This window comes from Strix aluco, chromosome 1 (assembly GCF_031877795.1).
Source record: "Strix aluco isolate bStrAlu1 chromosome 1, bStrAlu1.hap1, whole genome shotgun sequence".
Taxonomy (NCBI): domain Eukaryota; kingdom Metazoa; phylum Chordata; class Aves; order Strigiformes; family Strigidae; genus Strix; species Strix aluco.
The window spans coordinates 93,861,451-93,885,893 of record NC_133931.1 but is presented as its reverse complement, the minus strand read 5'-3'; the positions used below and the strand labels follow the sequence as shown (position 1 = coordinate 93,885,893).

General features: G+C 41.6%; 1 long non-coding RNA gene across 2 annotated transcripts in view; it reads left to right on the top strand.

Moving 5' to 3' along the window:
* Positions 1–16,551, top strand: part of LOC141924638 (uncharacterized) — a 46,421-nt gene extending 29,870 nt beyond the window's left edge. For both annotated transcript variants that reach the window (XR_012623609.1, XR_012623610.1), the window contains exon 5: positions 16,307–16,551. This is a non-coding gene — a long non-coding RNA (uncharacterized LOC141924638). The remainder of the gene's footprint in view (positions 1–16,306) is intronic.
* The last annotated feature ends 7,892 nt before the right edge of the window (positions 16,552–24,443 follow it).

Sequence of the window (24,443 nt, the reverse complement as noted above, 5' to 3'; positions counted from 1 at the left end):
ATTTTAGCCTTTTAACATGTATTTTAGATTATGTTATTTCAAAATTAAGTGCCTAAGGTATTCACAGCAATGACTGAAAGAAATTAAGAAGGTTCATCTCTTGCAAAATGTCGTTCCCACTCTTCTTAGTTAGCCTTAGCCCTCAGCCAAAATTTGTATCCAAGTTACATACCACACCCCAAAGAAATACTAACGTTTTCATAAGAGGAAAAGAATGCTTTGGGATCGCCAGAATAAAAGCTTCCAGAATTATCTTGGTGATTGAGTCATAAAAAAAAGTCACTCTGAAATGGAGGGATAAAAATCATAGGGATTAATACCAGATCTTGCATGTTTGTAACTGTTAGTGCTTCTTCAGTCCTGCTGTGGAGGTGAACAGATGCTCCAGATGCAAACCATGGGCATGTTGAGTCCAGAGATGTCCAGGTTTAGCCATGCTTCTGGTCCCTGCTTCTCTCTCCAGTATTCATGGTTAGCCAAACCCAAGCTCTAAAGCCAAATAACTCGGTCCCTTGAATTGACACTGAGACCTGAACTACCCGGCTGGCTCCTGTAAAATCCTGTGCCCTAAAAAAGAGTCAGGATGGGATTGTAAGGAACGGAAAGGAGATTGTTTATTAATGCTATGAGTAGCAAATAGAACCCACCGTTTCTCCACAGGATTTAGCATCTGAGTTATTTAAACACACACTAGATTGTCTACTGTCACCAGAGAGCCCTCCATAGGGCTGGATGAAGAACTCAGCAGGTCTCTTGCTCATTTCTTGACAGTTTTTGACATTACAATGGGCCATTTATTTTCCAGTGGAAAGTTTAAAAATGAACAGTGGAAATTCTTAAATAAAAACATTCAATTTAAAAAATTTGAGTGCACTGTTCCTCTGCCTCAAATCCTCCATTGCTTCCAGTTGCAGATGGATGGCAGTCAAAAACATGCTGCTGTTGGTTTTGTGTTTTGTCTTTAATAGATCTTTCTCTCTTCATTTTATTCTGAGATTTTCCTGATGGATGTGACAGAAATCTGAAAGCTGTAGGTTTTATTTATTTATTTACCCACCTACTTTGCCATTTAGCTCCTGGAATGATCATTTGCTTTCCTCTGAGGAGTCGTTAATTGTATAATGTGAATTATCCACGGTTGTAGAGACTGCAAACCGTCTGCTGGCACAATGGCCCCTGTGGTAAAGGGTAGAGAAGCTTCATCATGGTACCCGTTAGCACTATTTTAGTTAAGAACCTGTCAGTCTCCATTAAACCCCCCATTATTCAGGATTTCTGAGCAAGCTATAAATATTTGCTCCAGTACAAAAGAGCTCAGCTTAAGAGCTCCTATTTTTAGCTGGAGGTTAGGTTTGGTTGTTTGTTGTTTTGGTTTTCATCTCCTTTTAAAAAGATCCTCTCAATGTTAATGGAACCATAATTTGACCTCCCCTTTTAATACTGTGCCTGTTTGCCCTACACATGTATTTCTGTATATGTGAGTATTCCCCTGACAAATGTGTCACAACATGAGTCACTGTGAAAGATGGAAACCAAACAAAAAAGTTCATTGGCAGTCTGTGCAAGACTGAATTCAGTAGTAGTCAGGGCACAGTGTATCTTGTGTCACAAGGTTTTGAACCTTTCTTAGAAATAAAGTCCTGTAATTAATCCTCAATGCCTCTTTTAGGGCTTAATCACAGGATGGGATGTGCCTACACTGGCCTAAATGTTCAGTGAATGGTGTCATCATCTCCTGCCCGGACCCAACAAAGTGCTTTAGCGGGGGGACAGCTTTTGTGATACATAGGTCTGATGGGTTTGTCTTTTATTAAATGGTATAGAAGTTCTCCTAATGAAAGTAGTGGTGGTTTTTTTACTGACTGTTCCTAGTACAGCAAACCTCCTAACGGAAGCAATCAGAATTATCATCAATCATAGTGAACTGAACTGAGCTCAGCTGTCCTTATTATGAAAGGCCCGGACCAATTACTTTAAAGACCAAATCATATCTCATAAAACTACTCTGGTAAAGTATACCGCATGTTTTTATCAGTGTTTATTGGTGTTCATCTACATAGCTGGCATCATATAGATGGATATATGCACAAGGAGGATAAAGTCTGTTTGGGCCTTGCTCGTCTGTCTCTAATTTGGGAGACAGAGTAAGGGGTAGGCTTTTATCTGTCAAGCTTTTCATATTCAATCTTGCATTCTACAATATATAGCAAATACATACTCAATATTGCTAAAGCCTCATCCTTGGGAACTGAGAAGATCACAAATTAAGGTCACAGTGCAATCTGAATTTGTCCCATTTGGGCATACAAAGTAGAATGAAGTCTTTGTTGACTCTTACAATTTCAGTGCATGTGACTGACCAGATATGTGTCTAAAAGGTACAGAAACTAAAATCATCTTATTTCATGCTTCCTGCTTCCCTGAGCCTTCTAGCAGAGTCTGTGGGAATGCAAATCTTATCACTTTCTGTCGACACGGTAGAGAGCACTAAGCCAACCTGACATACCAAAGTCCATGTGAACACATGGGTTGCACCCAAGGGTGTGAGGGGAGCTGACCAACGGCATAGTGAGGCTGATGTCTATCCTTTTTGAAAGGTTATAGTGACTGAAGTAGGTTTCTGATGACTGGGAAAAGATATCAAACCTGCATTCAAGAAGAGGAAGGAGGATCTGGGGAGCTATGGGTTGCTCAGACTCACCTTAGTCCCTGGGAAGATCATAGAAACTCGTGAGACAGCATCTGAGATACTATGTCCAGTTTTGGTCTTCCCAGTGCAAGAAAAGCATTGATATACTGAAGTTAAGTTCAGTGGAGGCCCACTGAAATGATTAGAGGCCTGGAGCACAAGATGTGTGAAAAGAGGCTGAGACAGCTGGGTCTGTCCCACCTAGAGAAGAGAAGGCTGAGGAGAGATCTTATTGCTGTCTACAACCTAATGAGACAATACAGAAAAGATTGAGCTGGACTTCTCAGGCATACCATGGCAGGATGAGAAGAAACAAACACATGCTGGAACATGGGAAATTCTGGCTTCATATAAGGAAATTTTTTTACCATGAAGGTGGTCAAACACTGGAACATGTGCTTAGAGAAGCTCTAAACTCTCCACCCTTGGGGATCTTCAAAACACAGCTGCACAAGCCCTGAGCAGCTTGCTTTAACTAGGTCTGCTTTGAGCAGGAGGTTGGACGGGACACCTCTGGAAGTCCCTTCCAACTGGAATGACCGCATGCTGGTTTTGAAGGAAATAACATATTATATTTGTTTCAGTAACTTAAGGAGACAGCCTAGATCTTGTGATTTGAGTTTAAAATAATTTGGAGTTTGCCAGACCTCCAATTGATCACATCTGTGTTGCCAACTCTGCTCTCACAATAGGAGAGTAGTTGTTTTCTTGGAATTGTTTCAGATGGTGTCTGGCTGTGGGATGCAGTTGTAATGACACAGCAGAAAATTATCATTAGATTGTCACATGTAGAAAAGGTTTAGTGATAGTAACTTAGGTCATGGCCAAACTTGACCTTAGAAAGTCTTTTTTTAGGTTCTTCCTCCCTTGTTATTCTAAAGGAGCCTGTTCATCACAGCCTTTCTGGAGTTCTGGATTGCAGCAGCTCCGCTGTTAACTGTGAAATTGTATCAGTGTATAGGAGCACACTATTAGCATAGTGAGCCCAGAAAATGCCAGAACTTGCAAAATAGCACACTATTAAAACTGTATGTATAACAGCTTTTCAGTGACAATTTGATTTGACTTTGTAATTTTGTTAAAGAACTTAGGCTGGGTTTATACCACTATATTAAATGTGCCTGGGAGTGTTCACAGCCATTGAGGCCAACTGGCGTGGAACAGCCTGCATCTGTGCCGGTGAACTGGGTTTGCAAACTGCGTTAGATGGCTGCAAGCACTGCTGCTTGGGTGTGGTTCCTGGCACACTCCCGTGACCAAAACAGGTCCAGAAGTTGCTTGGGAAAGCGCTAGTCAGAGCAGGCTACATTCATACCAGGGAACTCTCTCACAGCTTATTAGCGTAGGTAACAGTGTTGGAGTGCATAGGCACATTGTGGGCATGCTTGAATTTACTAGTAGAGCTTTATGCTTTAAGGCAGATGAGTTAATGAGCCCTTGTGATGAGAAAAGGAGACTTCAATGCAGTCTAAGGACCTATTCCTGAGACATTAAGTACTGTTAGATGTCCTGGATCCTCTCCTAGTACTAGCCTGCTATAGACTTCTTGGAGGAAGGGCTCTCAGCCTTTTGAGTTGGCTTTCATCCCTTCACCAGAAATTTTGTGTTTACAGTTACTTTAATGTTTTTCTCTGTGGCAATTCCCAGTATGCTGAGCCTTAGGTCAAGAAAATGTTAGTAAGCAAATCTAAAACTCAGGTTTCCACTTCTGTTACGGTTCTCTCCCATGAACAAATATATGTGCAGACTGAGTCTCCTGCAAGAAAATAGAGCAGGCATGAGAGCCAGAGCTTGTCTGCCCAGCTGACCCTCTTTGAAACTGTCACTTCTCTGTGGCTTCAACCAATGTCAGTGAAAGTGTGTTTCATTGATGTCCATGTGATAGCCTGAAAAATCTTCTGTGCTACAAACAATATGTATGTTTCAAATATCTCCAGATAAAAAGTCCTAGAAACAAACATCTCGTGTTCCCACTGCCATGTAAACCCAACTAAGCATGCACTGCAGACCCTAGAAAAGCTGAAAGTTGGAAAACTTAAAATGCAAGGGTGTTGTTCCTCTCTGCTGTACAGGAGTAGAGCACTAGCGTATGTCTGCATAAATCTAATCTACAAAAGATGTACAATTGGAATTAACCTGTTCCAATATGGACAATAACTATTCTTGAGAACTGTGGAGCAGTAAGCGCTGGAGCAATTGCTTGAGATAGCCATGATGTATTTTTCCATTCTGAACTTTATTTCTGTTATAAACATGGAAGAAATCCCTTTAATTTTGATCACTTCAAAAACAGCCTAGAGAGAAGGTCTGGCCAATACTCTGAGGATGTTGCTGGCACTATGGCTCCAGTGCCTTCATATATTTATTTCCTTTGTTCATACCATAAATTTTCAAGGTGTAAAGGAAAGAAACCAGATGGCAGTGGGAACCACTTGGCTTTCCCCTTTTCCAACTTGCAGAATGCATCCATGCAAGACAGAGTGATACCAGAAGGTGACACGCTTTTTTTCCCTGGGAGGACTCTTAAAGTGGCAAATTGACACTATCTACTGTGGTTGCACTGTCCTGCCTTTGCAGCTGAACAAATCCTTCATGGACTACAGGAACAAAGTCACTGAAATGATTGCCAGGTAGAGCCATTTTGCTTTTCCTTATGCAGGTATTTCTACATCTGGCCCGAGAAAATATGTCCATAGTCTTTCATAAACTACCTTTGAAAGCTTCTGTGCTGTCCAAGGATGGTATTAGGGAAGCAGTGCGCAAACTCTGCTCCAGGGAAACCCTCCGTGGTCAGAAGGCTACAGAAAATAGTTTTGGCTAGTTGCAGGGGTTGCATTAGGGCTTATGTTGGATGCATCCTGGTAGGCAGCAAGCACTGGGGCCGCAAGGATGTACCGGACCTTACACTGTTCAGCATGTCACCCACCACACTCTGCTCCTGCCTAAAGAAGGGAAATTCTGTGGACTTGCAAAAGTCCATTGGTTCAGAAATATGAAAATCACTCCTCTGGAGTTGGTTTTCTGCCTGCTGAAATCAGCACATAGGCTTTCAGTTGAGTTCTATGTCCTTGCCTCAAGCCCTTAATCCCACGTTCAAGGACAGAAGCAATATTACCATGACACAGTAGACATCCCACAAACTGTACAATTTTTTTTCTATCAATCAACCTCCTTTTGAGTCTGGGATCAAATTATAACACAATTATACAAGATATTAATAGTGATGACCAGTTGACCATCTAATCCTTAGACAGAGCAGCCACATAGTGCAGTTCTTTAAGTCTTTTTCCACAGATGTAAGGAGTGCAAGAGGTTAATTCTAACATATACTATAAATGTTGTTGGGATTTTTTTACAAGTTTTAAGCTGGTCCTCAAAAGTGATCCTTTTTCTCCCCATTCTGAGGTAGTTAATTTTAACTCCAATACACAGGTAGTTCTGATCACTCTCTTTGCAGAAAGGTGAATTGGAACTGGCAGATGCAGAAAAGGACAGTGAGAAAGATCAGCAGAACAGGGATCCTGCTTTACAGTAGGAAAATGAAGGGAATGATTTGTTTAACCTTGCAAAACAAAAGCAGAAATGGGATATGTTTGCTGTCTGGAAATGCATCAGGCGAGTAAATACCAGAGAGGAGAAAAGGAGCCACAGATGCTTTAGAATACAAATGACCAGGAATAAATTTAAACTTGAAATTAGATAATGGTTTCTAGGCATTTGAATAGTAGTCCCATAAGTGGGATTCATGACTGCTTCGAAGATAGATCTTTCTGCAGTTATGAATGGGAAAGGGTGGTGTGAGTATGTGTGTTAGCAGTGGGCTAGACTGAATGACCTGGTACGTTCCTGCTAGTTTTGTCTTCCTGCTGTTACTGTGCTGAAAAATGAATGGTCTTGGAGATAATACTGTGACATCCAGCTTTTTCCTTTCTTCTTTAGCTGGAGTTTCTCTTCTTAATCTGAAATTCTGTTTCGCTATGGATTGCAACATTTCCTGGTTTGACTGTTTGCCTTAGGGAAAAAGTCCTAATACTTCTAGAGATGGCCATGGTACATTTTAAGGACAGCACATACCTGCTCCAGGGCAGGAAAGACAACAAGGACAAGCTGGGAAGGCTCTTTTGGTCCTGGCCCACCTCACACATCCAGGACCTGCATCTCATAAAGCTGTCTGTGGGAGAGAAACCCACAAAACTTTTCAATTCATCTTGCTTGGGATAGCTTTGCAGGGGCAGAGGATCTGCTCTGCCAAGGTGGCATGTACAACTGCAAGGGAGAACAGCATATTCTACAACAGGTTTCTTCACTATGTGAACAGATACTTCTGGATATTTGAACAGATATGCCTACCTGCTCTAATGCTGATATTTTCCTGCTGGGTTTTCAGCAAGTAGAATTGCTAGAGGACCCACGCCATGCATCCTCATGGGAGCAGCTCTTCTGTGTACCTAAAGATTTCTATGCAAGGGAAATTTGGGATTACTTTTTTCCCTGCAGATTCAGTCATGCTGGTGAATTTCCAGCCATATATGAGGATGAGGCAGGTTATTTTGTGCTGTGGAAGAAAAACAGAGGTAAAAGGGTAGGTTGATATAGGCTGAAAGAAATGAGAAGAAAGCAGATCCAGTACGCTGGAGACCTAGCCTGCTCTAAAAAGAAGACAAATGGGGTCCAGTAAGCGACAGTCCCATTTCATTTGATGTTCCTAGAAGCTGTGGGAAGAAATTGTCCTCTTAACACAGAGTCAAAGCTCATTGAAGTGGATGAGAAAACTGGCTGAATCACCCCCAGAGTGTGTCAATGCCACAGTTTGGCAGAAAAACTGACTTGGAAGATGAAAAGGGTAGTGCCTCTCTGTGGAGAATGGAGCTGGTCTAACTCCCAAGTAATGGCCCAGCTCATGTTCAGTGACAGAAACAATATTACCATGACACAGTAGATATCCCACAAACTGTACAATTTATTTTCTATCAATCAACCTCTTTTTGAGTCTGGGATCAAATTATAACACAATTATACAAGATATTAGTAGTGATGACCAATTGACCATCTAATCCTTAGACAGAGCAGCCACATAGAGCAGTTCTTTAAGTCTTTTTCCACAGATGTAAGGAGTGCAAGAGGTTACTTCTAATGTATGCTATAAATGTTGTTGGGGTTTTTTCATTTGATATATGAGGACCAACCAGATTATTTTGCAGTGGAAGAAAAACAGAGGCAAAAGGATAGGTTCACACAGGCTAAAGAAATTAAAAGAAAGCAAATCCCGTACGCTGGAGACTTAGCCTGCTCTAAAAAGAAGACAAATGGGGTCCAGTAAGTGACAGTCCAATTTCATTTGATGTTCCTAGAAGCTGTGGGAAGAAATTGTCCTCTTAACACAGAGTCAAGGCTCATTGAAGTGGATGAGAAAATTGGCTGAATCACACCCAGAGTGTGTTAGTGCCACAGTTTGGCAGAAAAACTGACTTGGAAGATGAAAAGGGTAGTGCCTTTCTGTGGAGAATGGAGCTGGTCTAACTCACAAGTAATGGCCAAGCCACAGGCAGCTGAGGCACAAGAGACCTGTATGACAGATCCCTTGAACTATGGGCGGCTGGAGGGGAAAGAAATGTCTTAAAACGCTCAGTGGCAAAATAACTGAAGAATAGCACTCTGTGATAAATAAATCCAGATCGTAGAGAATTCTTACTACTTTTTTCTTGCTCTATATTATTTTGATATATACTTTTCTTTTTATTTTGTGACCACTTCAAGGAGAGCCCTTTCCTAGCAGAAATTTACTAGAGATTCTCTGACATCAGTTCCCATTTTGTTCCAGAGCCTGTAGCAATGGGCAAGAGAGCTGCAATCATGAATGAATTAATAATTTCAGTGATGATTTGGAGATGTTCAAAAGGAAATTAGGCACAGCCATCCACAAGCACAGCTGCTTTGCATGGAATGCTCCTGCAGTGACAATTCTGCTGTAGAAATGCAGACCTGCCAGTCTTGAAACTGTTTTCATGGGTGCGCATATTGTAAATGTGCCATACGCCATGGGTCAGATAATCTAATTTAGCAACGTGAACTCCTATGAGATCAGCAATTCATACTTGGTTTTACATTCAGACGTGAATTGTCTATAAGAAACAGCGACCACCCAAATCAGGAGTGCCCCAGAAACCAGTACTGACCCCTTTGGGATATCCCTCTAACATCATCAATAAAACCTTCATGTTGTAAATGAGTTGGAGGTTGTCTGTGACATGGGGCATCTCAGAACTCCGAGCCTGCCCCGAGAACGTAGCAACCTCAGATCTTCACTAATATCTGCTGTGTAGATTAGCTGTGTAGCACTCAATAGGCAAGCTGAATCTCTCTCACAGGTCTAAATGATTTTTGGTTTGGAGTGCACCATGTTAAATGGTTGGTGGGAAATTTGGCCCTGAATGCCATTTGTTTCCTTGCTTGTTTGCTTCCTTGCAATATTGCTCCCACACTTTTTATAGTATGTCAAAACTCCATGATACCTCTCCTTGCCCCTGGTGCTTAGATAACATTGTTTTATGTGTAGTTCATACAATCCACCTAACCTTTTCAGTTGAATACACATCATATGACAGATAAGGAAATGCAGTCCTTTTATTCTACTCATGTTTTTAATGCAGATTTGTTGGCTGTGTTGGCATAAATATCTATTCTTGCCCTTGTCTTGTCTTCCGTTTAAAATCAAGATAAGATAGACAAAGATTTTTACTTTTACTTCACAGGAGTGATTGAAGGTCAATGTAATTAATATTTGCTAAGTATTGGCTGGAAGATGCCAGGGGATTACAAGGTTTTATCGCTATTCCAAGTGAGGTATTTGGTGTCTAATGAATACCTACAACAACACAAAATGGAGCCACCAGAGAACCTTTATTCCTCTGGCTTGCATTCAGGCAAATCGGTTTGGAATCCTCTCATACCAACCTCAGTATAAGGCTTTGAGGAATATATGAAGCTGTACTGAAAAATATTTATCAGCCAGCTGCTGTTGGTGACATCAACTTGGCCCGTTGCAGGGAACAAAGCATGCATTGCTAACTCCTGCTAAATAAAGCAGATGACTTTTTTCCTTTTTAAAGAGCAGATTTCTTTATAGAAAGGAAAAAAAAATAGAAGCCAACACCAAGGCAACCAGTCTCATTCCAGTACTTTCAGGTTCTGTTTTTATTGCTATCCGCTCCCTCCTACCTCCAATTATTTATGGAACAAGCTGTGAGTCACATGGTGGAGTTGGAATGATTCAGTAGTTTGCTGAGTGAAAAGAAACAGGAAAAGAAGGGCCTGGTGGTTCAGGCAAATGACATCAGCGCTTCGGCATCCTGTCCCAGGCCTTGGGAAATGCAGCCCTTGCTGCAAGAAGGGTTGCAGAGTGGTGCTTGGAGGCAGAAGCGGTTTGGTTTCTTAGCTGTCCTGCAAAATAGCACTAGATGTAGTCTTGTAAGGTTTATCAGTAATGACAAGTCAAGTAGGAGATATGGATATGTAAATTGTAGCAAGGGAAATAGCTGAAATTATTGAAGAAAAATCCCATCCAAAGAGGTGATGATGCATCTGTAAAAAGTAGAGAAACTGTAAGGACTATCTAATCTTCTTTACATTTCTTAGTTGATTGCCAATGCAGGTTTGCTTGGCTGGATTTTCTTCTTTTTCCTTCTTAAGAATAGGAATTATACCTAGGTGACAATTCCTATGAACTCTGCAAGGACAAAACTAGCAAAGAATTTATCTGTTTTTCAGGATAATGAAAAGGAAACTGCCAGGCACTCATCACAACCTGATATCCTTTATCCCTGGGTTCTTGAGATTGTGCTTCTGGTACCTCATAAGAGATTAGCTGGAAAATCTTGAGATGCTAAAGCAGCGTGTTTGCGTTGATATGTTTTCCTTTCAAAGTGGGGTTTTGGCTTAAGGACCACTCAGTGGCAGAGCTGATAAGACTCTCTGAAATTCAGCACATTGCTATAGCTCCATAGATAGTGCCTAGGACAATGGCTATTTCTGCAGCTGCTACAATACAGGAATAAGATAAAAATCAGTGGCAATGCCTGGTTCCTCTTGCATGTCCCAATATAAAAGTGACAAGGATACATTAGTGGAGAACAAAATTATACATGCTGATTTCAAAACTCTTTTTTAAACTTGATTTGTATAAATTTATGAGCATCAATATTGGTATTCCTGTCCAATGTGTCCTGTTTTTAAGGAATGTAGATATTTAATGGTAGTAATGACATTTTACTGACATAGTCTAGTGATCCGAAAAGTCACACCTTGTGGCAAGCTGATGAAAAAAGTTTTCTAAATCAATAGGCTCAAAACATAGAAAATACTTTACAAAACCACATTGATTCTGTTTCCTGCATAATGGTCTTCTTGCTGAAAGAACTGAAAAAGCCCAGTTTTAGCCTCTGCAGCATGACCCAGGTGTTCAGCTCTGCTCTAGAGAGAGTGAAGCCAAGACACAGACATTGGACACTGTGCCAATGCGAGGCAGAGGGTGTGCATGTTCCTGGGACTGCTGCAACCACTTCTACTGTAATGCCTGCCACTGTTCCAGGCTCTCTATATTGTGCTGGAGGAATGTAGTGTAGGAAAAGGTATAGGAAAAGGATGTGTAGCCAGTTAGACTGTCCCTCCAGCGCGTGATTCCTCCCTGACCGTGCTCATTTGCAATAGGCACAAGCAGTGCATAAACTGAAGCAGCTGCTGGGACTGCTGGAAGGGAACCGGCCGCAGCGGCAGGGCCGAGCAGGTCAGTCCACAATGTCACTGGCAGAGCTATGAGACCGAGTCAGGAGGAAGGTGAAAGCACGAAATCAGGCAGTGATAATCATAGCACAGGTAAAAAAAGAGCTCAGCAGCAAGAAGAAGCAAGCATCCCAGCTGGGTGCCACTATCTCCAGCAAGCATCCCAGCTGGGTGCCACTGTCTCCAGGGTGAGATTTCAACAGCTTGCAGATGGTGTACGGCAGCCATGGTTTGCTAAAGTAAAATTTCCTGGCAGCCATGGATGGCAGCAGGACTCTGGTCATTGCCTGCTGTGGCAGGTGAGGATGCTCAGAAGTGTGTTTATTTTGGCCAGGGGAGCTCTCTGGCCCTGCCTGCAAAAAGCACTTTAGGAAGCTGGTTGGTGCCAAAGACCTTCTGCAGGTGGTGGATGCTCTTGCAGAAGGAAACCTCCATGAGGAATTTACTGTTGTTTTACCCCTTTGCCTCCCACAGTACCCTCACCGACTGGCACTGGTTTTCAGAGGAGCTCCTCGCCAGGTCAGCAGTACCTGTGCCATATTCAAAGGCATGGCAAGTGACCCCAGGCACCATATTTCCTCCTTTCATCTTTAAGATGTGGTTTGGCAAGAGATAAAATGGTGGTGCAAGGAGGGTAACTAATGTCATCTGTTCTGGAGGAGAGGTGACTGTCCCCAAGAGTCCTTTCCCTGCTAGCAGCTCCGGTGCTGCTGCGGCAGGCATGGCTGGCACAGGGGTATGAAAATAAACTCATGATTCACTGGAGGAAGTCTCAGGAATGATGAGTGTTGAAAACCAGCTTAATTAAAGTCTTATATTTTGTCGCTGTAGGCACATGTTCAGATTGCAGCAGTCCTGGTAGTGTGAGCACCAGGCTGAAGAGGGAAATACTACAGCAGTGGAGGACTTTATGTGTGGGAGGGAAGTTATATTTTCCCTTGAGAGTTCAGGGAGTTTGCACTGGGGACTAGTGAGCACTCCCACTGCAGCAGCAGCCAGTTAGAAACCACTAGACCTTACGTGGTTTAGTCACATCAAGTCACAAGATGTGACATTCACTGGTGACTATCAGACACTGAAAATTCATTATTTTCACATGCAGAAAGCACAAAAAAAAGCAATTAATTCCCCATTTCCCTTTTTCTTGGGAAAATAAACAAACTAAACAAAATGGTTTTGACTGGATAAAGAATTCTGGCAGCATCCAAACTTTGTTGAGGCATTTACATTTGTTTGAACCTCCTTTAAATCCCTATTAAAATGACATCTAGTCAATTTTAAAAATAGAAAAAAATGTTATTTGAGAATGTCAAAATAATTATTTTGGCTATCCTCATTTTTCTTCTGTTCTTTTAACTTAAACTGTTTATGGTTTTGTTCCAAATTTGTAGGTCACTTCCCCCTTCCACAAAACTTCATTTTTCAGTAAAGTTTTATATTATATAACATATCATATATCTTAATATATTTTGGCTATTTTGGCCCCAAAGTGTGCCCAGATCTAGGTGTAAGCAAGCAGCATTGTCATTCCCCTGCTTTAGTCACTCTTTCCTAAACATGAATTCAGGTTCCTATACATGCCTCCACGTATAATTTGTCTTCACCAAAATCATCAACTCCAAAATTCCCAGGAACAACTGTCTTGCTTCTTTGCTTTAAAAATTTGACCCTTTGCCTACAAGTGACTGGATTTCCAAAGAGTCTCATGCCTTTTTTTCTTCTCCATGAGGCATAGTAAATAAGGCTATTTCTAATGAACTCTGTGGGCTTGCACTGACGCCAAATTTGGAGCTGTCTGCAAAATCTGTTTCAAAGGAAGTCCCTAAAAAGCAGAGAGATGCCAATAATTGTTCTTATGAAAGTCATGTGAAACTGCCTTGTTCTTACATGGGCTGAAGGTTCAACCTGTATTTAAGACTATGGTTTGATGTGGGATCTGAGCATTTTCAGTGGTGTTATGTGTTACATCTTGGGGTTTTCTCCAACAGCACTTTGAAAGGAGAGACATAACTATGAGGAAAAAAAGAAGCAAAACGTTATTTTGCATTGGAAGCTTGCCATCCTAAAGGAGCTGGGTTTTGCCTTGAATGTGTACATTATTGGAAGAAATCTGCTCCGAGTTAAAGGAATAAAATGTCTTATGAAAACTGAAGAATATGTATATGTTTCCTGTATATCACAGTGTGAAAGAGGAGGATGGAAGTTGAATAGTTCCTGTGTTTTCAGCCAGGACCCTGACAGCTGAGAAAATAAATGGCTGATTTAGTGAAGCTGAAGTTGGTTGCAATGAGAGAGTAATTGTAATTACCAGTGGAATACAGAGCTTCCACACAAGGCCAATTACAGATGTCCCATGACACCATGACTATTTTTAATTAGCTATGTATGTGGGAGAGCAAAAAACATCTTTTATTTAGGTACATTGTCTGGCAGCAAAAATTCAAGAGCATTAGATAGATGGCCTTTAAGTCAGATGAGTGACTTTTGCCCTTTTTTCTCAGATGGTAGTAGGTGGCTGTAATGTATTTCCTCTGGTCTGGGTTTTTATTCTGTAAATGCATTATTGATTTTTTTTTTTTTTTTGGTTGCTTCAGTTTCATTCCAACAGCTCCTTTAGGCACCCTCTATATTCCTAGAAAGTCCATTTTGCTTCCTACGGAGGATGTGTGGCATCTGGTTGAACCTGGACGGTGAACAACCAGCTCAGATACCCCAGCTCTAAGATTCTTCTCCGTAATGGAAATGCCCATGTGACCACTCAGGGAAATCTGTGGGCAATCACTCAGATGTATTTTTCTTTGTTGTCTGTTTCATTGGTTCATGCTGCTTCTGTAATCTGTTCCCAGGAACACTCAGGGGACAATTTTACTGCCCTGTGTGCTCATGCTGTAATGTTGTCAGCAGACACAGTCTGGGCCATGAATTAAAATAATAGAGGAATATGAGTGCCTCAAGATCTTTGCCTGAAATAGTGGTCATGTAATAGTCTACATGAAGATCTGTCTACAACCTTTCATCTTTCTTGACCAGCGTGAATTCAAATAAACATCCATTCTGAACAGCTACATGAATGTAAAGAAACAGTTGTTAAGAGTGTTTGAGGTCTTGTTATGGGACAACAGTGCCCAGGAAGTGAGAAGATGAATGCAAGAAAATAATACTCTGACCATTCTACTTTCAAAGTAGTTCGTAAACATTAGCTTGTTCTCAAAACGCTTCCGTGAGTTAGAGAAACTTCATCCACAGTTGACAAAAGAGGGATCTGAAAGGCAATGAGCTGGCAATTTTAATGAAGCTCCTGACTCCCACATACTTTCCCTGGCTGAGTACAACTTACTTTCTCTCCGGGCACTGAAACATTTGGTGCTTCCCATAAAAACTACACTATAGGCCTTCTGAGCCTACAAAACTGGTGTCTCCAATGCAGCCTTGACTATTACAATGCTGACCTTTTATCAAATGCTTGGCAGTTGCTTAAGTTTTTAAGCATTTATTCTTCACAAGATGGTGGTGATAGACTGATGCTCTCTGCAAAGAAGGAATCTGGCATCTTTGTCATTCTGAAGTTTGCCCCAGAACATTTTTGCCAGCTGCAGAAATAATCTCCATGCAGATAGAGGCATCCTAGGTTAGCTCCGTCCCTCTTGCCCATCACTGGGTTGCTCACAACAATTCTCACTGCAGATCTGATGTTCCCTTGCATGCATTGGTCCACACAGTCATGGGTATCCTTCAGCCTATAGCCTATAGTCTATTGATAAGATAAAATGGATTTGATTCAAGTTACTGACATGTTTGGAGTTGGATCTAGACTGTGAGTCAGTCTTACCTGACCCCTAGAGATGCATGGAGTCTGCAAATGAACCCAACCGCATGTGGAGGGGCTATAGTTTATGGGAAAGTCCATACCCTGATTAACTTTGCCAGGATTTTTTAAGGACCAGAGCAGAGTTATGTTACTGATTATTTTAGTCTGGATCATATGGAAAATAGCTGTTGTGGGGTGGGAAAATACATGGAACCTTCTAAGCATTCATGAAAGTTTTCTTTCCCAGGGAAATAAATTATATTCTGGCAATTTCAGTTGTTATGGGTATTGTTTGGCTTTCTCTATTTCCTGATAAAATTATTCCTTTCCAAGGCATGTGGTACCTCTTCCTCATATCACTTCCATTACCAGGATCTGCATCATTGCCTCAAATGGCCTTTATTCAGGACTTGGGCATATGCTTGAAGTAACAGGATGCTTTGAAAAGGACCTGGGCCTTTATATGAAACCTTAGCCATATCATATTACACAGTTCTCATACTTCACTGCAGTTCTGCGTTGCATGTTTCCCTGTGTATGGCTCCATCCCATACACTGTTGCATGCCCTTGACTGGCAGTGTTCCTCTTTGGCGACAGCCTGTGATTGGCAGGGCCTGGCCTTTTGCAAAGGATGTATTTTTATGCTCTGTTTTAGTGGGGGTTTCATACAAAAGGCCTTCAGGGGGTCCAGGCTTCCACTGACAAAGTGTGATGTTTCATAGCATTGTTGGGAAACTTGAGGGGAACGTTTCATCTTACTTCTTGCTCCTTATGCGTGATCCACATCAGAAGAGCCATGAAACTGTGACTCTTGTGAAAGCAGTACCTCTGAAAATTGGGACCAAATTCCTCCACACAGGTAGCAAATTTTCTGTAGTCTGAGCTTTTCAGTGAGATGTTTTCTCAAAGCAGTTTTGAGATTCTTTTACTACAAATTACATGCTTTGGCCATTTTTTCATGTTTGTATGATTTTCTTTTTTTAGCGTACAACCATTTTGTTAAAACAGTCATGCTTTCTTTATGTTGCAGAGCTTTCCTGATGTTACCAAGGACTTCATGTTCTGTTGAATAATCTGCTCTCCTGAGCGACTGTTTTATTTCTCATGCACCCCTTTTTTCTTCTGATCCAGACACATAAAGGAATGCTCTCCAAGGGGTCTTTGGAGACAACAGGGATATTTAAAGATATCTAAAGGATATATCAAGATAAATCACATATCCTTTCCAAATAGTTGTAGCTCCAAAGTAAATACTTTGTATTATCATTAGTTGGCTCACTACTTGACCACTCTGCCTCTATGTTTTGAACCAAACTGAATCTGGTAGATCATCAGATGATTAGCAATGGTGTATCTGAAGTACTGCCTGCATCCTCTATCAGGTTTGTCACGTAATCAGTGTTTTGCTCCCTCTACTATGGAAGAGTAAACGGGTGAACCCTTGGAAAACAAGTAAAAGGTAGATTTCTAAATTTAATAGTGCTGACAAGGAATGGGGGCCCAGGCTCAGATTTTACAGGTTATTGGGTGTCCTTCCACTTTTTGCATGGCCTATGTGATGTGGATGGCTGAAGTCCACTTGAGGCTGTGACTCAACTGAAATCTGCTTGCATGTCATTGAGACTTTGTTTTACAGGCCTAAGTTACTCTTGAAAATGTCATTTAGGCCTGTTAATGCCTTGGAAATATCACCTAATTACCTTTAAAATTTGAAGCTGTGGTGCTTCCTCTGCTTTTGCACCCAGACCTCCTTCCTGTAATTGGAACCACTAGAAGTTAATTAAGTTTTCAGTGTAAATGATGAAGTTACCTCAAAGTTTATATTAGGTTCACAAATAGCAGCAGGAGTAGGTAACACTTACTTATGACTCCTCCTTTCTGCCAGAGGGGAAGATGTGTTTACTACAGGTTGGGAAGGCAGCTGAACCCCTCCAGGAGGTAATGTCACTCAGCGCTGCTCACGAAACTTGGCTCTCCCACCTCTCCTGAGCCATTCCTGTGGTTACCTGTGCAGGCTTCCTCACTGTGTGCTTGCTTTGATGCTAAGAGACAGTGATAATTGCAGCATTGTGAAATACTCAGAAGATTGGCTTGGCTGAAGGACATAAATCCAGGAGGAGAAATGCTGGGAGGATGAATGATTTCACAGACCAAAGGCTTCCCATGTTGACGTGATAGCAATAAAACTTAACTCCAAGCATTGCAATCTCAAGTGAAAGGAAACCCTGGCAGTCTTCGGTGAGTGATGCATTCAGACCTCGTTGTTTTCCCTTTGCTTTGTGGTCAGTGCAGAGGATGGAGATTGGCACTAACTCTTTTTCATATGAGTCAAGAGCTTGCATGGTGGCTAAACCTGCGAGATCATGGAAGGGTGCAGGAGCAGCTCTGGGTTATTATTTCATTGAGCTGACAGATGCCAAGAAGATCACACGATACAATTATCTCAGCCTCGAGGTAAGAAGCAGGCACTTTGACTCCCTGCAGTTGGCTGTGTAGCAGTAGTATTCACCGGAGACAGTCTTTTCTAATTTCTTTTCTTTTTTCCTAAGAATTATGGTGCGAGTGCTGCATCCTGATGAACCAAAAAAAAGCATCATGGCCATGATATTTTCTGTTCACCTTCAAGCCTCAAGCGAGGTTTGGGATTCTTTGACATTTATATGAACTCCAGATGAGAGACACAGCAAGCACCAAAAAAATCGCAGAGGAGGTTTGAAGTGATCGGGTTAAAAAAGAATTAACTGTGCATCATGTGAGTTTTCCAGCAGCTGTTAGCAGTAATTTAGTTGACTTCTGGGCAATGTGTAGAGAAATTAAAACCAAGTACATCTCAAAATTGTTTCTGCAGTGTTTTACAGAGCCCTTATAAGCTGAAGAAATTCAGCCTAGCTAATCCAGGGGTCTGTGCTGCCAGTTTTTATTATAGTTGTCCCTTGTGACTCTCAATTACAGGATTGCTGCTGCTACTCTAGCATTATATTTACCAACATTGTAAGATGCTCTGTAGACACTGCACTAAATAATATAATGGTAGCCAGCAAACTCCTTTCCTCACAGGTTAGTGTTTTTGAACAAAAAAACAAATTAACTAAAAAAGTAAAAAATCAGCACATTTGAAGATTCAACCAAGACAACAGTGCCAAACATAGTGCTTATTCTCCCTTGCTATAATACAAAAAAGCAATTTGCAGGTCTTCTGAGAAGATGCAGCGTACAGTTAATCATGTGCTTTGTGAATGAGATAACAATTCATGTTATGCTATGAAAATCATAATGTGATTTTCCTAATGAAAGTGGATGTGGGAACTCTTTCTAGTTCTGTGCCTTTGCTAGTGTGCCTGGGTTAGGAAGCTGTGGGTGGCAGAATGAGAGATTTCTTTCAGACTTCATTTCTGCCTAGAAAAATTTTTGATGTTATTTGCTGATTGGTATCTTTGAGTATTACTCATAATATTAATACAGACCATTATTTTCCTTCCCTGTGGAAATACTGATCTATCTGTGTTGGAAAAGCAATGGTCAGGCTATTGCATGCTGCTCAGGAGCAAAGAATAGGTGTTGGGTTTCCTGTGAAGAAAGCATGGGATTTGGGGCTTGAATTTGGAGCTGCAGGGGAAGTGTTCTCAGCAGTTAAAGGTGTTAAAAGTGAAGAATCAATAAAAATTGGGGGCTGTGACACCTTGCTCGTTCCCCCATGCAGATCATTCACTATGGAGACAACAGCTCAAAACCGGTGTGGCTGTGCAGTGCTGTGATTATGAATTCTGCCTCTGCCAGCCCTACCCCGTGGGGTTCGCTTTGGGCTGAGTCACTGCTGAAAATACAGTGGCCCCTCGGCTGCCAGAGGAAGCACCTGCCTCACCTGGCCCTTGCTGGCTCTGCAAAACAGAAAAACCCAGGAGGCTGGAGAGAAGGAGTCAAGGGTGAGAATATTTCCACAAAATAAGAAAGAGTTTTGAAATTGTGCAGAACAGGAGAGAAAGCAAAGAAGACCCCAAGGGAGGAATAAATGACAAAATCAAGGTTTCTGAAGCATTTAGTTCTCGGATATCTGCTTCTAGATTTTGTTTCATCCAAAATCTAGATGTTACATAAACTTCTTTATACAAGTTCATACTACCTGAATGTTAACTGTATTGATTTGAATGTGTCTATGAATGAATCATGAGGATGTCTACAGGCTCTCATGGGGGAGTCCAAAAGACAGGAACCACCTCAACAAGCCCAAAGCAAAAGATGTGGGAGGGACATAATCTTGACTGCCTGATCAGAGGCTCATGACAGAGGGCATATGCCAAAGGCTGCTGATTGCAAGACTGTGCAATGTATATTTCTTTTGGCTTTCTCCATGGAACTTGCTGGAGAGATATGTTGCAGCTCTTGACCCAAGGGGTGATAGTAGTGAAATTATCCAAGTAAGCTGGCTGCAAGCCAGAGGAGGAGGGGAAGGGAAAGGACCCTGCCACAATGTAAAACCTGCAAAGAGGAGAAGCTGGTACAAGACAAATGCTGGTGCAGGGACTAATGCTGTTTCAGAGGCTTCAAGCTAGGATCTCAAGCAGAATGTGGAAGTTTCTCTTTCCTTTTCTGTCCTGGTGCAGGAAAGCTCCAGGGGAGCTATGCAAGAAATTGTTTTCTGATGGAGGTTTATTAAAGAGTTTGATTACATTGCCTGGGGAGGGCTGACAGTCTATTTTAGGCCATGGAGGACCAAAGTGGAGTTGAGCCCAGAGACAGAGGGAAGGTTTGTGGACTTTGCATCTTGAAAGGCAACACTTTTGGGCTGGAGATATGAAGACAGAAAACAGTGGCTGACTTTCTCAAAAGAGATTAAGCACGCAACTCAGAAGATAAATGGGATACCTCCTGTGGGTGAAGAGGCATGGCACCAAAGAGGGTTTCAGAAGGAGATTTCCTTTAGTTTGCAGTCACACAAAGAGAACTGCATATTCTAGATGCATGGAGTTGAGGCTTGAAATGAGCACAGTTATTCTTGTAGTATCTCTTGGGTACTGTTTTGAGGGTTTCCACATCATGTAAATGTAAATTTTGGACGGGTTTGGGAGAGCAGCCATCCTAGACATGAATGCCTGTGCTGTATCCTGTAACATTTAGTCATTCTAAATGAAATGTGCTGCCTTTGTCTTCTGTCCCAGGCTGAGGTGCAGCATAATGAATATGACATAAGAGAAGTTTGGAAATCAGTCTTTAACAGAGACCTGAGATTTCTAGATAATACATTGCAGCAGGAACAAACTCTCTGAGGGACTGCCAACAGGAGCGAGATATCCACTGAGGTTACCAAGCCAAAGTTAACCCTGGTATGAATACTGTTGCAGCAGATGCAGGGGAAGTTACACAAAGGCTGTGCTTTACCCTGGCATATGTGAAGTCCTCATTGTGCCTTATTTGGTAAACTTGAAAATGTCTCAAGGAAAGGAAAGAGGAAATTCCATTGTTTCCTTTGCAGCTCAAGGAAATTACCATAGCTTGGCCTAAAGAAACCTGCAGCAAAGGTTTGGCTGCACTGAAATCAGTGGCAAAACTCACATGATTCCGTGAGCTGGTGCTTCACATCTGGTGTTTTTCTTCTTGGCAATTAACCTCTCTGACTTTTTCTGTCATGCCTCAAATCTTGCTCATGACTGCACTTCTGGTGACTCCAAACTGGAAAGTGCTGTTCATGGACTGATACGTTTATTGCAACCACCTTCTCCCTGTTTTATACGGGATCTCTTATTTTTCTTGCCTCCTGCTATTTTCTTTCCTCCTGGAAATGTTGTACATTGTGCCTCTCCCCTGTTGCATATATGCATGTGCTTTCCAGATGTCAATCCCCAGGTGCAGATGGTAGTTTTAGGTAGGATCTGAAACTCTAAGAAGATGGTCCGCCTCCTCTCAGAGCTGGGGTCTGACCTGAGAGGAGCCTTGACACAGTCTCGGAAGTCTTTGTCCAGTGGCTGTTGCTACCTCGGAAGAGTTTTCTGTAACTTTTTGTCAAAACTGATCTAGAGTCATATTCAGATTTAATCCGTGGTTTCCAGTTCTACAGCTCTGTGGCCTTTGTGAGATTAGATGGACTGCAACGGTTTACCCTAAAAGCCTGTTATTCTAAACCTTATTTGAAACAAACGCATTATTTCAAAAAGACTTGTCATTTTATATCCAATCACTGTTGCTGTCTCTTCCTTTGCACACAACTGTCTCATCTTGTTATGCACGCGTATGTACATCTATGAGGTCACCTACTAAGAACTGGCATAACTTGGTTTTGCATTTGAACTACAAGGTTACATGCTTTGTTGCTCCCATAGGCTGTATTTCATGGCACTTGGGGAGGATTTTTGCATTGCAGTACTTCTTGTAACTACAAATTTTCTGTGTCTTACCATCCTCCTTTTCAGAGTGCATGTCCCACAGCTGCCTGGCAAAGCAGCCTCCTCTCTGCTCTCACTGCAGAGGAGTGTGTGTGTCTCTCACTGCTCCTTTCCTCCCCTCCCTGCTCCATCCTGCCAGGAGTTTCTGATGTGCCCCAAACTGCCCAGTTCTTCCCTATGCCATTTGGCCTTTCAGGGTGTCACCTTTTAAAGCATGCCAGGAGACAAGCAGAGCTAAGGTAAGGGAGGGAGCAGTGGTAGACTGGAGTATTAATGCCTGCTATTGTGTGATCTGCACAACTGAAGATGTGGCCCAGGCTGCCAACAAGGTACTAGCCATTCTTTAGCTCACCATCTTGTTGGGAGGTGACCGTAAACCCATTCCAACCCAGATCAATAGGTTTCTGTCCATAGATTTCTCCAGCTTTCCTTACAGTGTTAGGACTGATCACATTCAGCGATGATGAAAGTTAGAGTGGCCAAGAACATCGGCTTGAACATGAGAAGTTTGTTTCTACAGGCCCTTCTGCAGCAGGACCTCTTAGGGAGTCTCCATTACTTAAGGTCTCCAGAGCCTTCATGGAGACCCTTTTGGTTTTAAAGCAACAATAAGAACCTAATGCATACAGATAATAGGTCTCAAAATGACATGCTGAATGTATTAGAACAAATGCTTTGCTGTTAGTAAAGTTTTCAGAGAAGGCATTTCTATGGTCTTCCTCTCATATACTACAACCAAACTGTCTCATTTATGTTTGCAACAAAAGTGTAGGTGAATGTTCAGGCATCAAAAATGCCTTTTCACTGGCTTGTGTTAGCCTTCCCTTGTGTTCTAGGAGTCTTCTCTTTCCTACATTGTAAACTTTGATGCTTCCTTGCATTGCTAAGTTCACCAAGGCCAGGTTTGCAGTTGATGGGGTTTGCAGTTCTGCAGCTTGCAGAAGTCCCCAAAAGCAGTAGGCCAATATCCAGCAGTACAAAGAGATCTTTCTTATCTTCTCTCCTTGTTCTGATTCCAAAATGTTTACACCAGCAAGCCCAGTGCACATATTGTCTAGTATTTCCTATCAAAAAATATCTTAAGCTTGTAACTGCAAATGGTCTTCACATGATGGTATAGTGGTAGTGTCTTCTACCATTAGACTTAGACTTTCAGAAGAACCGACCTGAAAATAAGCTCTTTTTGATCAAGTGCCCAGAGCTGAGAGTTAATTCTGTCACTGTTGCAAACCCCAGAGAACCAACTGTCTTTGGTGGCAGCAAGTATGAGCTGAAATTGTAAAAGGTTCTTAAAAATTCCAAATTTTCCACATTATTTTATTTTTATGATATTTTAAATTGTATGGTATGTGATGGCTGGCTAGGAATTATCTAAGTGGTGAGTATGAGTTTGTCAAAAAGCATCATTTCATCTTTTGCTAGACAAGAGGTGACATAGCAGCTATCAGAAAAACTCCCAGACCTGTCCTTGCAGAGTGTCCTTAAAAGAACCTTTTTCAAATGATAAAAATCTGGTTTGTATATTTGTGAAGAATTTCCTTTACCTCTCCCCCTCACAGAAACATTCATTATGTTTCAGCGTGCCCAGGTTGGTTCTGTGCTGGACTCCTGCTGTACCAAATACCTCTGTTGTCCCCAGTAACCAAGATTCAACTTGAGTTTTATTGACGTACATGGGCCAAAACCCATCATCCAACATGGGATGTTAGTGCAATTCCAAGGATACATGGTGTTCCTCTGGATTTACATCTGTGAAGTAAAGGCAGGGCCTGACTTCAAAGGTGCTCCAGGCTTCTTTCTGATGTCGGCAACTATCACGCTTGTCGAGGGTGGAGATACCTCCTTGCTGCTGAAGGCCGAAGTCACCCACAAGTCCTGTCTGAACACATACCAACCCTTGAAATGTCAACCCTTCAGTTAATTTTACTGAAGAAAGAAGAAATGGGCAAAGTTGAATCCCTCTTTCTTCATGGAACTGCTTTCAGAGCAGAGTTGCCCTGTGCCTGGCAGTGTGGTGTCTGACTCCTATGAACAGGAGCAACTTCTGCCAAAAGAGCTCTTAAAATTCTTATGCTCTTATGGAGTGCCGACTGAAAATAGACTCAATTTTCTGCAAGCGTGAATAAGATCATGAAGGAAAATGAATAGGGTAGTAAAATGCTCTTAAATGTCCTGGATTTCTAATGGAGAAGATAAGAGTCTATATATATGTGTGTAGAGAGACCATAATTTCCTTTTTTTATTTCCACTTTTTTTATTCCTGGTGGAAAAAAGTGAAGCCGGTATTGCTCTCTATTACTTTTTATGTTCTTTTCCTGGAAAACATTTTGGATATGAAATTGAGGAGAAAAAACTTCTGATGGATTTCAAAACAACCAACCAAATACAGAAACTTGTTTTTCTGCTCCTTTTTGTAATACATCTCAAAATGAAAACATAGACAAATGAAAGTGGGAAGAGTTTCAATGAAAACTCATTTTTAAACATTTTTCTTTGGGTCTACAAAGGGAGGGGAGGGCTACTTCTATGTGAGGAAAATACTGCTTTTATCCTCCTTTCAGTTTTTGAAGGGGAAGGTCTTTGTAGCATTTACCACACAGGAGGGAATTATCGCCCAGAGCTGAGCACAACTGAGAAAATAATTTTGACCTGATATATAGAAGTAGTGTCTAGACAGAAAGCATTTGAAGTGCTTAAGGGGAAACTCAGAGTAGGAACCAGTTATGACAAACTGAGCTTTTGAAGTGACAAATAGAAGCAAACATGTATAAACTTAAGATCTGATAAAGT